At 41.3% G+C, this 12,526-nt stretch overlaps 1 long non-coding RNA gene across 1 annotated transcript; it reads right to left on the reverse strand.

Moving 5' to 3' along the window:
• Positions 1 to 4,419: 4,419 nt before the first annotated feature.
• LOC118543566 (uncharacterized) lies at positions 4,420 to 9,475 on the reverse strand. The gene is made up of 3 exons (XR_013450208.1): positions 9,387 to 9,475; positions 8,830 to 8,994; positions 4,420 to 4,862 (listed from the first exon to the last, which is right to left on the reverse strand). It is a non-coding gene; the product is annotated as an uncharacterized LOC118543566 (long non-coding RNA).
• Positions 9,476 to 12,526: the final 3,051 nt, after the last annotated feature.

A 12,526-nucleotide genomic window follows, 5' to 3' on the forward strand; every position in this document is an offset into this window, starting at 1 on the left:
GACAGGATCAAATCCCCAAGTCATATAGCTCGGGAGTCCAGAGATGTCAAGGGAAGTCTGGGGAAAGAAAGTTGATAGAGACTTTTTTCTTTTTAAAAGAGCTTCCTGTATTTTAGTTTTGGACTGGAGGGTATCATGCTGAGCGAAATAAGTCAATCAGAGAAAGACAATTATATGGTTTCACTCCTATGTGGAATATCAGAAACAGCACAGAGGATCCTAGGAGAAGGGAGGGAAAACCGAATGGGAAGAAATCAGGGAGACAAACCATGAGAGACTCTAGGAAACAAACCGAGGGTTGTTGGAGGGGAGGTGGGTGGGGGGATGGGGTAACTGGGTGATGGGCATTAAGGAGGATGCGTGATGTAATAAGCTACATGAGAAGCCCAGACTGGCTTCCATAATGTCACACGTTGGGAAGAGAAAATTCCAGAGGCCAAATTCCTGATTCTTCCTCTGAGAGTGCTCTCCTAGAAGACTCTGCGTCTTCTGCCTCCCTAAAGGCAGAATTTCTATGATGGGACACCCCCAGAAAGACCCCTTTGTGGGCTGGGGGGACTGTCTGACATCACTACATAATGATTCTTCCCTTGAGAGGGAAGAAGATGGAATGAACAGACCGCTGATATTTTCTGTTGCTCATAAACAAGTTACACAAAATGGTGCACACTTCTGGAAGAAAAACATACTGCTGTGAGAAACAAGATCACAAAATATCTAAACTTTTCCCTACAAGACTCTTTGTTAAGAGGCGTACCTGTTAGACAATAACGGGGGAATTCTGCAGAATAGGAGTCAGATCGGACGCCTCCACAGCAGAGTAATCAAGGGCCAGCGCACTGCCCTGCCCAGGACAGCAGCCTGCCAGGTACGTACACTTGGCCTTAGAGCCTGGATGTTCAACTCTGTTGTCGGTCCTGATCACCAAGAGGACAGCACAACTCAATGTTCTGTCCCAGCCAAGGGCAGGAAGCCGTGGGGTAACGGCTGAACAGTCCTAAGTGTTACAGTTAGTAAAGAAACAAAAGGACAATGTCTTTAACTAGTATCTGTCTCATTGGGACTAAAGGAATCAAAGTTAGAACAAGCAGAGAGGTGGGTCAGCCTTGATTCTGGCAAGATCCAAAGTTCACTCCTCTAATCTTCCCTACCCTTAAGCTGCCATCTTTTTCTTCATCAGAAAGGGGTCACTCCTGTTGTGAAAGGCCAAGGGCACAGACCGATGATGATCCATTGGTGTGGACCAGCTACAAATCCAAGCTTCTGAGATGCCTGTACATCACTTAAATTTGTGGGACCTCCAGACCAGGAAGGGTCAACTTCAGGCCCTTCTGCACAAACTTGCATATTCCAGAAGAAACTTGTGGGTTCCACTGGGAGACTATACATGGTTAACTTACCTGACTCTTTAGTCAGCTCCCAATGAAACTCATGTTAATAATTATTAGAACAGGAGTCAGGTGACCCCCCACAACATTGTTGTCCTTCATGTGCTGTTATCACCCTCCTACCCTCTTGCCATCTGAGCCCCTGTTGTCCCAGCCTCTGAGGTCATTATCTGACCCAGGTTGGCCACGTTTTTTCTTTGGTAACTTTGTATTTAGTTCTGAGGAGTTAATGTTTATAGTTCTGAGGACTCTGCTGTAGAACTTTGGATTCTGAAGTTCTAAGACTCTGCCTCAGTATTAAAGAGATGTGTGAACTCAGCTTCAATGGGGAGCTCTGGTTAGATGTTGGCTTGGCCACCAGAACTGGGCAACAGTTCTTTCCTATCTCACTTCCCTCCAGAAAACTCAGTGGGCAAAGCATTGCTTTGGGTATTTGAGCAATAAACGTGTGCAGAAAGCTTATCACTCAGTCCTCGCCCATGACTACCCCCAAGCTTTTTCTGAGAGCCAGGAAGTCATCCTGAAGTGAGGATGGGGTTCAGAACCTGACAAATCTGTGTTCAAGTCTCCAGTCTGCTACCGATCAATCATAGAGCTTGGATCAGAATCTTGATATTTTTGAACTTTGATTCTCTTGTCATGAATTTAATAAATCTGTTCCCTCAGTGTAATTATGTAGATTACATTTTTATGTAATACCATTTGGGGAACTAAAGAACATAAGCTTCTATGAGCTATGAACAGCAATTAAAAAATGTGTGTGTTTAAAACATTTTTTTCTACTAAGGAATAATGATAAGGTTATAAGAATCAGATTCAGTAATGTTTCAAAATCCTTTTACGGACAAAAGTAACTGTGTAGCTTCACTTGGGATGGTAGCAAAGGTCTATTTAATTGAAGAAACTAAATATTAGGCACTTGGAAGTAGCTGCATATTGAAATGTGAGCACAGTGAGCTCTTCATAAGTCATTCAAGATTCTAGCTCTGTTTTCTACCCACGAAGAAAACGAACACAGAAAAATGTTTAGGAAGACAAAGCTGTGTGTGTGTTGTAAATAACATGACAGGATGGGAAATGCTTAAGTTTTCTGTATAGATAGAACTTGTCGTGTACCTTAACCCCCTGTGGTCCAGGCGATCATCAGAAGAATCTTTGTGGAGTTTATGGGGCAGAAGGAGACCAACTGTCAGCCTCAATCAAGAATTAGCCACATCCTTCTTGAATCCCCAGGCCAGTGCTTCTGTCCCCTATGCTGTCTCTTCACTGTGGCAGGAGAAGACAGAGCCTTAGTCATGGCTTCTAGAAAGGGTCACCATAGTGCTCTTGGTCTGCAATAGTGTATGGCATGTCTATTCCTGAGGTATGTCATTTCTTGGAGCCTCAGCTCATCTGTAAAATTGGATGATGCTTTGCAAAGATCTGGTAAAGATTTATAGATCATGCTTGTCCAGTGCCTGGCAGGTGCTTTGGCACATAGAAGGTGCTTACTGAATGGGAGTTATTACCGTTATTTCCCTAAGACATAGAAGTAAAGAACTCGATTCAGCTCCTTTGAGGTCAGCCTTAGTAACCACCTCTTCCAACACAGCATTCTAGACCCTTTTTCCTAAGTGATCTCACATTGGAAAATGTAAGGAGTTGAAAGGTTTTACTACTTACTAGCTGTATGACCTTGAGACAAATGACTTGTCTGGGCACTTTTTTTTTTTTTAGAAGAGGCAATGCTACCTGAATAGAATCTTCAGGGATGGATAGGGACACACCAAGATTTAACGCCGATAGCCCCTTCTCATTAGCTAGTTCCCATGCCATATGGATGAGTAGATATTTTAAGTTATCACTTTGCCTCCATCTGTTACCTTATCCCCAGGCTTCCCACAAAGGACCAGTACACACCACTCTTTGCTTTATCCTCTGCCACTATCCCCCAGCCTTTGTCAGCCCCCACCACCTGCTTCCTTCCAGGTAGAAGAATCTTTGAGAAAAAATCTGCGGCAGAAGTTCTTATGATTTACCCAGCACTGATTCCTATCACAGGATAAGCTAATCATGGTGCCCAACTTCCCCTTCTAGCTGAGGATGCCTCACCAATCATACTCTGCAAGAAACAATACCAGACTCTTCTTGGCTCAGGGATAGCCACCAAAGGTCCAGGGATGGATGATTGGCCCAAAGGTGGCCTTTCCACTGACAGGACCCTTGATATACATAGCCTGACTCAGAAAGATGGACTGGGCCAATGTAATTCCCAAGACATAAAAATAGAAGTTTGCAAGAAAGATCTAGTCAGAAGGATAAATATACTGAAAGCTTCCATGACGTAGAGAGGGCTGGGAAAATCTTAGGGACCATGTCCACAGCCTGAAGGCTTGAATACAGTGACCAGAAGAGGCAAATGAAACATATGGACAGTGTGATAGATTGAATTACTGGTTCTGATTCTTCACTTCTATATGGTAGTATCATACCCTCTCTTTTCTTTTCCCACCTTCCATCGTTAATTCCCAGCCTTTACTTTGGTTTGGCTACGTAACTTGCTTTGGCTAAAGGAATGCTAGTGCGCATGATCCCAGTAGAGGTTTAGAATTTGCTTTTGCGTTTGGATTTTCTCTTTAGAGCTTGTGACATAGTCATGAGAGAATATACTCTGGGTATCTGCTGCCACTGCAACTTGAGTCTGAAAATGAGTCACCAGGATCAGAATTTCCCCGGCCACCCTGCAGCCTGAGCCACCCTTGTCAACCTGAAGACATGCGATGAGAAATAAGTCATTACTGTTGTATACCCCTGAGCTTCTGTGGTTGTCTCTCTTCAATAGCTGACTGATAAAGGCAGAGCAAGGTGGATATACCATGGCAGGGAGAAGCTTCTATTTCTGACACTTGAACTTGGAATTTTCCCAAACCTGGCTGTGTCCTCATTCCTCCTCCTGGGTTTTCATGGAGCTCTTTTATTTTATTTTATTTTTTTTGTATTTGTGCAATAAACTTTTTTCAGTGGTTTCATTAACACAAATATAACCTGCACATAAGCTGTCTATTCATTTTATTTGCTGCACAACCTGGCATTGGGATTGGCGACTCTGATGGCCCACTGGGCTGCTCTCTCCACAATGGCTTTGTGGTCCTTGGAGGAGACACTGTGAGCAATCTCTGCACAGTGAGATTTATTGCACCTCAGCAGCACCTCAAGTTCCTTGACATTGTGGACGAGGAACTTCTAGAAGCCACCGGGCAGCATAGGTTTTGTTTCCTTTTTGCTCCCATAATTAATGCTGGGCGTCAAGATCTGGTCCTTGAATCTTCTGCGCACGCTCCTGGGTTCTGCCAGTTGCATTTAATTTTGACATATCAGTCTGACTGGTGCAGGATGAATTTCTTGGTCCTCTTTTTAATGATCTTGGGCTTCACCAGAGGTCTGAGGGAGGCCTTGATGATGAGTAGCAGATGGTCGCCACCTCTGCAGGCAGCGCTGAGGAAGAGAGTATAAATTCGTATTTTAATTCAAGAAAATAATCTTATGAGAGACAGATTCAGTTTTGGGGGTCTTCAGTTTTTACAATGTGGGGCCCTCCCTAAGAAAAAGGACACAGAATTACAAATACAAAATTAGGTGCTAAAGTGAACCCTTATTTATAATGATAAATACATAACAACAAATTGCTGGATTTTAAAAATTTGATCAGACTTCTTAGTTCTGGCCAGATGGAGTAACTGGTACCAGTTACTTGCTTAGTAAACAACTTCTTGCCATAAACAATTAAAAACTAGACAAAATAAATGAACCTACTGTCTCCAACATCATCAGGCAACAAACAACACAGGACCGATCCCCAAGAGAAGGGAAATACTTGAGATGAGCCCCTACACAGCATCTCTCACTAACATAGATGGGAAAATCCTTCTAAAATTCACAAATCACATTCAGCAATATATAAGAAGAATAATATGCTATGACAAAGTAAATGTAATTTTTCTCAGAAATGCAAGGTTGGTTTTATATTTTAAAGTTAGTCACTGTCCTTCACCATATTAACAGAATAAAGGAGGAAAAGCAAACGATTATCACATCCTAATAGATGCAGAAAAAACAGTTGGCAAAATTCAACACCCATTCATATTTTTTTAAAAAAATCTTGGCAAATTAGGAACATAACCAAACTTTCTTTAAAAAAAAAAAAAGATTTATTTATTTGAGAGAAAGAGCACAGAGGGAGGGGTAGAGGGAGAGGGAGAGAGAATCTCAAGCAGACCCCCCGCTGAGCTCAGAGCTCAACATGGGGCTCAATCTAGTGATCCTGAGATCATGACCTGAGCTGAAATCAAGAGTCGGATGCTTAACTGACTGAACCACCCAGGCGCGCCACAAGCAAACTTCCTTAAAGTGTTAAAGGATAATAATAAGAAAATCCATAGATAAAATTACAATGAATGGCCAAAATCTGAATGCTTTCCCCCTAAACTTGGAAGAAAAATGCCAATGCAAAAAATATGAAGTAATTAAGAGTAAATTCAAAAATATGGACAACATCTGCTCATTGAAATGACAGATTTTTGCTAAGAGACATTTTAAAAGATCCAAATAAATGGAGAGATATTCCACATTCATGGATTCAAAAACTAACATTGGTAAGATTTCAGTTTTCCCTAAGTTTGACCTATGCATTCCACACAATCCCTATCAAATTTCAGCAGCCTTTTTGGGTAGTAACTGACAAACTGATTCTAAATATATATGGATATTCAAAAGACATGTAAAAGTCCAAATAATTTTTAAAAGAACAATTCTGAGGATTTACACCACTTAATTTTAAGACCACTCAAAATTACAATTAATAAGATGTTGTGGTCTTGGTATAAAGCACGACAAAGGGATCAACAGAACAGAGTAGAAAATCTAGAAATAAAGCCGCACTTAATAGGCCAACTGATTTTTTGCAAAGGTGCCAATGCAGTTTAATGGGGGGATTAAAATCTTTTCATCAAGAACTCCTTGATCAATTGAAAATCCGTATCAGGGAAAAAATTGAACCTTGACTTCCTATCTCATACAAATAATACAAAGTTCATTTGATGTGAGTCAAAGGCCAATGTAAAGGCCAAATTTATAATACTTCTACAAGAAAACACAAGGGAATATCTATTCAACCTTAGGATAAGCAAAGATTTCCCAGGGAGGACACAGAATGCACTTACTAAAAAACAGTACATTGATAAATTATACTTCATAAAATTTAAACCTTTTTCTCATCAAAAGACACCATTAGACGATGAATAGTCAAGACACAGACTAAAAGGAAATACTCACCATACATTAATCTGACAAAGGACTTGTAATCAGAATATATGAAGACCTTATACAATTCAATAGTAAAGAGGAAGACAACCCACTTTTCAAAAATGGGCAAAAGCCTTGAACAAACATCTCACAAAGGAAGACATACAAATGACCAATCATTATAAAAACTTCATTAATCATCAGGGAAATACAAATTTAAAATACCAACTACACACCCATGTTTTGGATAAAGTTTTCCCATCTTGTTTGTGTCTTCTGAGCCTCCAAAAATATTCACCAGGCTTTCTGAGATATCACTCACAGAGCAAGGCTTGTACAGTTTCATAAAATGTGGATTTTTTCTTTGCTCCTAAAGTCCAAATTGTCATGTGCACTTAAAACCATTCAACTATGAGACTTCGGAAGCTTGAAAGAATCAGAAATTCTGCAGAGAAGCTTCTTTCTTATATATTTCAAACCATATTTCTCCTCCATTATTAACCACACGCTTCTGGTGCTGGTGCCACAGATCATGTTCATATTGGGAATCCATCTCTGGCCTTGCACTTTTGGTCATAATGCCAGTTAAGTCAGTTAAATGAGAGGCAATTTTCCTGGAAGCTCTTCCTGCATTGGGCAAGCTAGTAATAGCTTAACTATATATGGAAGTAGCTGTGAATGACATACATTTATTTCACCAAACTAAAAATAAATGTAGCCCTAGCTCAACATCCTTTTAGCCAGATACCAAAAATGTTCACAGCCACTCCACTGTCACCTCATACAGAAGGGGATGTGACAGAGGGGAAGTCAGATTGGAAAGAGACAGCAGTATTAACCAATTGTGGTTAAAATATTTTACTTTTACAAAAACATATGACCCTGTGAACACATTGTTGGTGCCCCACCAAGGGCCTTGTAAAAAGTCTGTTCAGGTCAGTCTGAGGCCAATGTAAAGGCCAAATTTATAATGCTTTGAATGTTGGCTTTGTTAGTTCATGGGGAAATGAACTGAAATGTTGGCTTTGTTAGTTCATGGGGAAATGAACTGAAATGTTGGCTTTGTTAGTTCATGGGGAATCTGCTACTGGATCTTACAGCAGACACCTACAACCTTGTTTGCAAAAACAACTCATTCTTCTCAATAGTGCTCTTCTCCTACTTGATGTGGGTCTAGCAGGACTTGCCATCTTCTTCCTGACCCCACCTCTCTGCACTCCCCCTTATTCTTGATTGGATCATGGGTGAGCCAATCAGAGTAACCTCCTGCATGCCCAGCATTGAATGGTTTGGGGATAGTCACCTGACCCAAGTGGGGACAATTAGAACTAAAGATTAGGAAGAGTATCCGTCCCTTCGATGGCAAAGCCGTGAGATGCCAGCAGACATCATTGTCATCATCATCATCGTCACCAAAATTTGCTGACTGCTCCATAGTATTTGCAATACTATTTCTATTTTATGTGGTAGGCTCCAACATCATCCACATTATACAGATGGGAACACTGAGACATGAAGAGGTCAACAGACCTGCTGATGGAACAGAGCTAGTAAGTAGAAAAGCTGCAATTCAAGTCCAGGCAGATTGACATGAGGGCCCCCATGCTTCATCACTACTCTACATTGCCTATTTGATTTCTGCTGTGGGAGGGAGCCCATCTGAGAGAGTAGAGCCCACGTGCAACAGGACACAAAGATGAGTAGGAGGCATTCAGGCTCAGGTGCATCATTCCCTTCCTGGGCTGTGGTTCTGGTAATTTAGAAAAATTTTGTGTTACCTGTCACCAGCAATCAAATCTCTTCTCACATTCTGTCAGAGTGTATGTACGACAGGATAGGAGGAAGAAAAGATATGAACCTATCCTGGGATCCTGATAACCTGAACATTGCCTTCCCTCCCAACCATCCTTTACTTAACACATCTGATTACAAAATGCTGATTTCCATTTGCTAGCATCCTGTGGACCTTCTTCAGCATCTGAACCCCTCGCTGTCCAGCACACAGGGGCACATGAATTAACAACTATACATACATAGCTAGGGGACCTTCAGCATTCTCTAGTATTCCCCTTACAGTTGGGGAGACAGGCTCAGGCAGGGGAAGTGACTAGCCCAAAGTCGCACTCTGAGTAAGTGGCATGACCAGATGAGAACTACTTACCTGCCTAATGACACCAGGTGGAAAGGCCAGGCCTAGTGTGGCTCCTACTTTGCAAGCTGCTTTGGGCTACAGGCTGGCTACCTCTGTAGAGGATGTGGCTGCCAGTTGGTGGGAAGAAGACACAACCCATTTTCCTGATGCCACTTGGAAATGTGGCACTCCTTCCTGCCAAAGAATGTGAAATGTTTATTTTCTTTGTTAACAGCTGGCTGCTAGGTTTTATGCCCTGGAATCCCTATCCAAGTGGAGAATATATGTTGGCATCCTAAGTCTGCATGCGGACTGTCAGGTATATAAAGAACCAGATTTGTTCTAAAACCCAGACTTGTGCAAACCCTGATAAATATCCATCCATGGACTCTAACTCCAAATTTTTGGCACAATTGACCTCATAGGGCTGTGTAGCTCGTCAAGCTACAATGAAGACGGAACCGGGTGTAGAGAATATGGCAGGAAGGTCTGGGAAAAGCCAATTAACCTCAATTCAAGGAGCAGGCGAATGGAGTTGTGACTGATCAGGAGATTGTAGAGGACAGTGATTAAGACCAACGTCTTACAGGAATCCATCAAAATCCTAGAGGAGAACATAGGCAGTAACCTCTTTGACATCGGCCACAGCAACTTCTTTCAAGATACATCTCCAAAAGCTAGTGAAACAAAAGCAAAAATGAACTTTTGGGACTTGATCAAGATAAAAAGCTTCTGCACAGCAAAGGAAACAGTCAACAAAACAAAGAGGCAACCCACAGAATGGGAGAAGATATTTGCAAATGACACTACAGATAAAGGGCTGGTATCCAAAATCTATAAAGAACTTCTCAAACTCAACACCCAAAAAACAAATAATCAAGTCAAAAAGTGGACAGAAGAGATGAACAGACACTTCTCTGAAGAAGACATGCAAATGGCTAACAGACACATGAAAAAATGTTCATCATCATTAGCCATCAGGGAAATCCAAATCAAAACCACACTGAGATACCACCTTACACCAGTTAGAATGGCAAAAATGGACAGGGAAAGAAACAACAAATGTTGAAGAGGTTGTGGAGAAAGGGGAACCCTCTTACACTGTTGGTGGGAATGCAAGTTGGTACAGCCACTTTGGAAAACAGTGTGGAGGTTCCTCAAAAATTTAAAAATAGAGCTACCCTATGACCCAGCAATTGCACTACTGGGTATTTACCCCAAAGACACAGATGTAGTGAAAAGAAGGGCCATATGCACCCCAATGTTCATAGCAGCAATGTCCGCAATAGCCAAACTGTGGAAAGAGCCGAGATGCCCTTCAACAGATGAATGGATAAAGAAGATGTGGTCCATATATACAATGGAATATTACTCAGCCATCAGAAAGGATGAATACCCAACTTTTACATCAACATGGGTGGGACTGAAGGAGATTATGCTAAGTGAAATAAGTCAAGCAGAGAAAGTCAATTATCATATGGTTTCACTTATTTGTGGAACATAAGGAATAGCATGGAGGACATTAAGAGAAGGAAGGGAAAAATGGGCGGGGGGAATTGGAGGGAGAGATGAACCATGAGAGACTATGGACCTGAGAAACAAACAGGGTTTTAGAGGGGAGGGGGGAGGGGGGATTGGTTAGCCCGGTGATGGGTATTAAGGAGGGCACGTACTGCATGGAGCACTGGGTGTTATATGAAAACAATGGATCGTGGATCACTATATCAAAAACTAGTGATGTATTGTATGGTGACTAACATAACATAATAAAATTAAAAAAAAAAAAAAAAGACCAACGTCTTAGAGTTCAACTTCTTGGTTCAGATCTTGTCTTTACTATTTACTAACCAGAAAACCTTGGCAAGTTACTTAGCCTCTTTGTGCTTTAATGATCTTGTTTGTGAGGTGGGAGTATTAACAATAGAGCCTGCTGTATAACTGTGTTATGAAAATTAAATGAGTTTTCGTACGTGTGAATAACCAAGAACAGTGATTTGCTGTTATGATGAAGGCCTGCTATGGCTCTGTGCAATTCATGGCCTCCTTGAGCCTTAATCACACCCCATGAAGTGCTTCCGAAGTCATATTAACGAGAACACAAGGACTCAGGGATGAGGTACCCTTGCCCGCATTCCCATGGGCAGACCTTCCAAATCTCCATCCTTCACTCTGATCCTTTCTAAGGTATCTTAGCTTTGAGGTCAAGCTATCTTAAAGTTGCCTTCCATTTCCAGCTTTCCCCTGTAGCTACTACACAAAAATTATATAATGGGATGTCTAATAGCTTTGACTGAGGCACCAAGGTACAACAGATATTAGATATCAAAGTGGGTGTTGAGATAGCCCCTTGCTCACACTGGGGCATGAAAGGGTCAAGCATGAAGCTTGGGAAAGAGTTTGCAGGGAAAAGACGAGGGGCAGTGAATCCCATTTTTCTGGAGGATGGGCAATGTCTCCCCTTTCATTTCTAAAAAGGGGCTTCAAGGAGATGACTCAGAGAGTAATGGGGGGCTCCTGTAGGTTGAAAGTGGGTAACACAGAGGATTAGTGTCTTTTTTTTCATTTTTTAAAATTTAAATTCAACTAGCCAACATATAGTACATCATTAGTTTCAAATGTAGAGTTCAATTCATCAGTTGCATATAACATCCAATGCTCATCAAATCATGTGCCCTCCCTAATGTCCATAACCCAGTTACCCCACCCTCCCTCTGTCCCCCTCCATCAGCCCTCAGTTTGTTTCCTACAGTTAAGAGTATCTCATGGTTTGTCTTCCTCTCTGATTTCTTTCCATTCCGTTTTCCTTCCCTTCCCCTATGATCCTCTGTTTTGTTTCTTATATTCCACATACGAGTGAAATCATATAATTGTCTTTCTCTGATTGACTTATTTCCCTCAGCATAATACCCTCCAGTTCCATCCATGTTGATGTAAATGGTAAGTACTCGTTCTTTCTGATGGATGGCTGAGTGATATTCCATTATATCTATCTATCTATCTATCTCTCTATCTATATCTATCTATCTATCTATCTATCTATCTATCTATCTATCTATCATCATCTATATCTCATATCTTCTTCATCCATTCATCTGTCGATGGACATCTTGGCTCTTTCCATAGTTTGGCTATTGTGGACACTGCTGCTATAAACATTGGGGTGCAGGTGCCCCTTCAGATCATTACATTTGTATCTTTGGGGTAAATACCTAGTAGTGCAATTAATTGCTGGGTCATAGGGTAGCTCTATTTTTAACGTCTTGAGGAACCTCCATACTGTTTTCCAGAGTGGCTATACCAGCTTGCATTCCTACTAACAGTATAAGAGGATTCCACTTTCTCCACATTGTCACCAACATTTGTTGTTTCCCGACTTGTTAATTTTAGCCATTCTGACTCATGTAAGGTGGTATCTCATTGTGGTTTTGATGTATATTTCCTTGATGCCAAGTGATGTTGAGCAGTAATCAAAAATCTTCCAACAAACAGAAGTCCAAGGCCAGATGGCTTCCCATTCTACCAAACATTTAAAGAACTAATACCTATTCTTCTGAAGCTGTTTCAAAAAATAGAAATGGAGGGAAGACTTCCAAACTCTTTCTATGAGGCCAACATTACCTTGATCCCAAAACCAGACAAAGACCCCACCAAAAAGGAAAATTACAGACCAATATTCCTGATGAACACGGATGCCAAAATTCTCACCAAAATACAATAGGATCCAACA

The sequence above is a fragment of the Halichoerus grypus genome, chromosome 8 (genome assembly GCF_964656455.1).
Source record: "Halichoerus grypus chromosome 8, mHalGry1.hap1.1, whole genome shotgun sequence".
NCBI classification, from domain to species: domain Eukaryota; kingdom Metazoa; phylum Chordata; class Mammalia; order Carnivora; family Phocidae; genus Halichoerus; species Halichoerus grypus.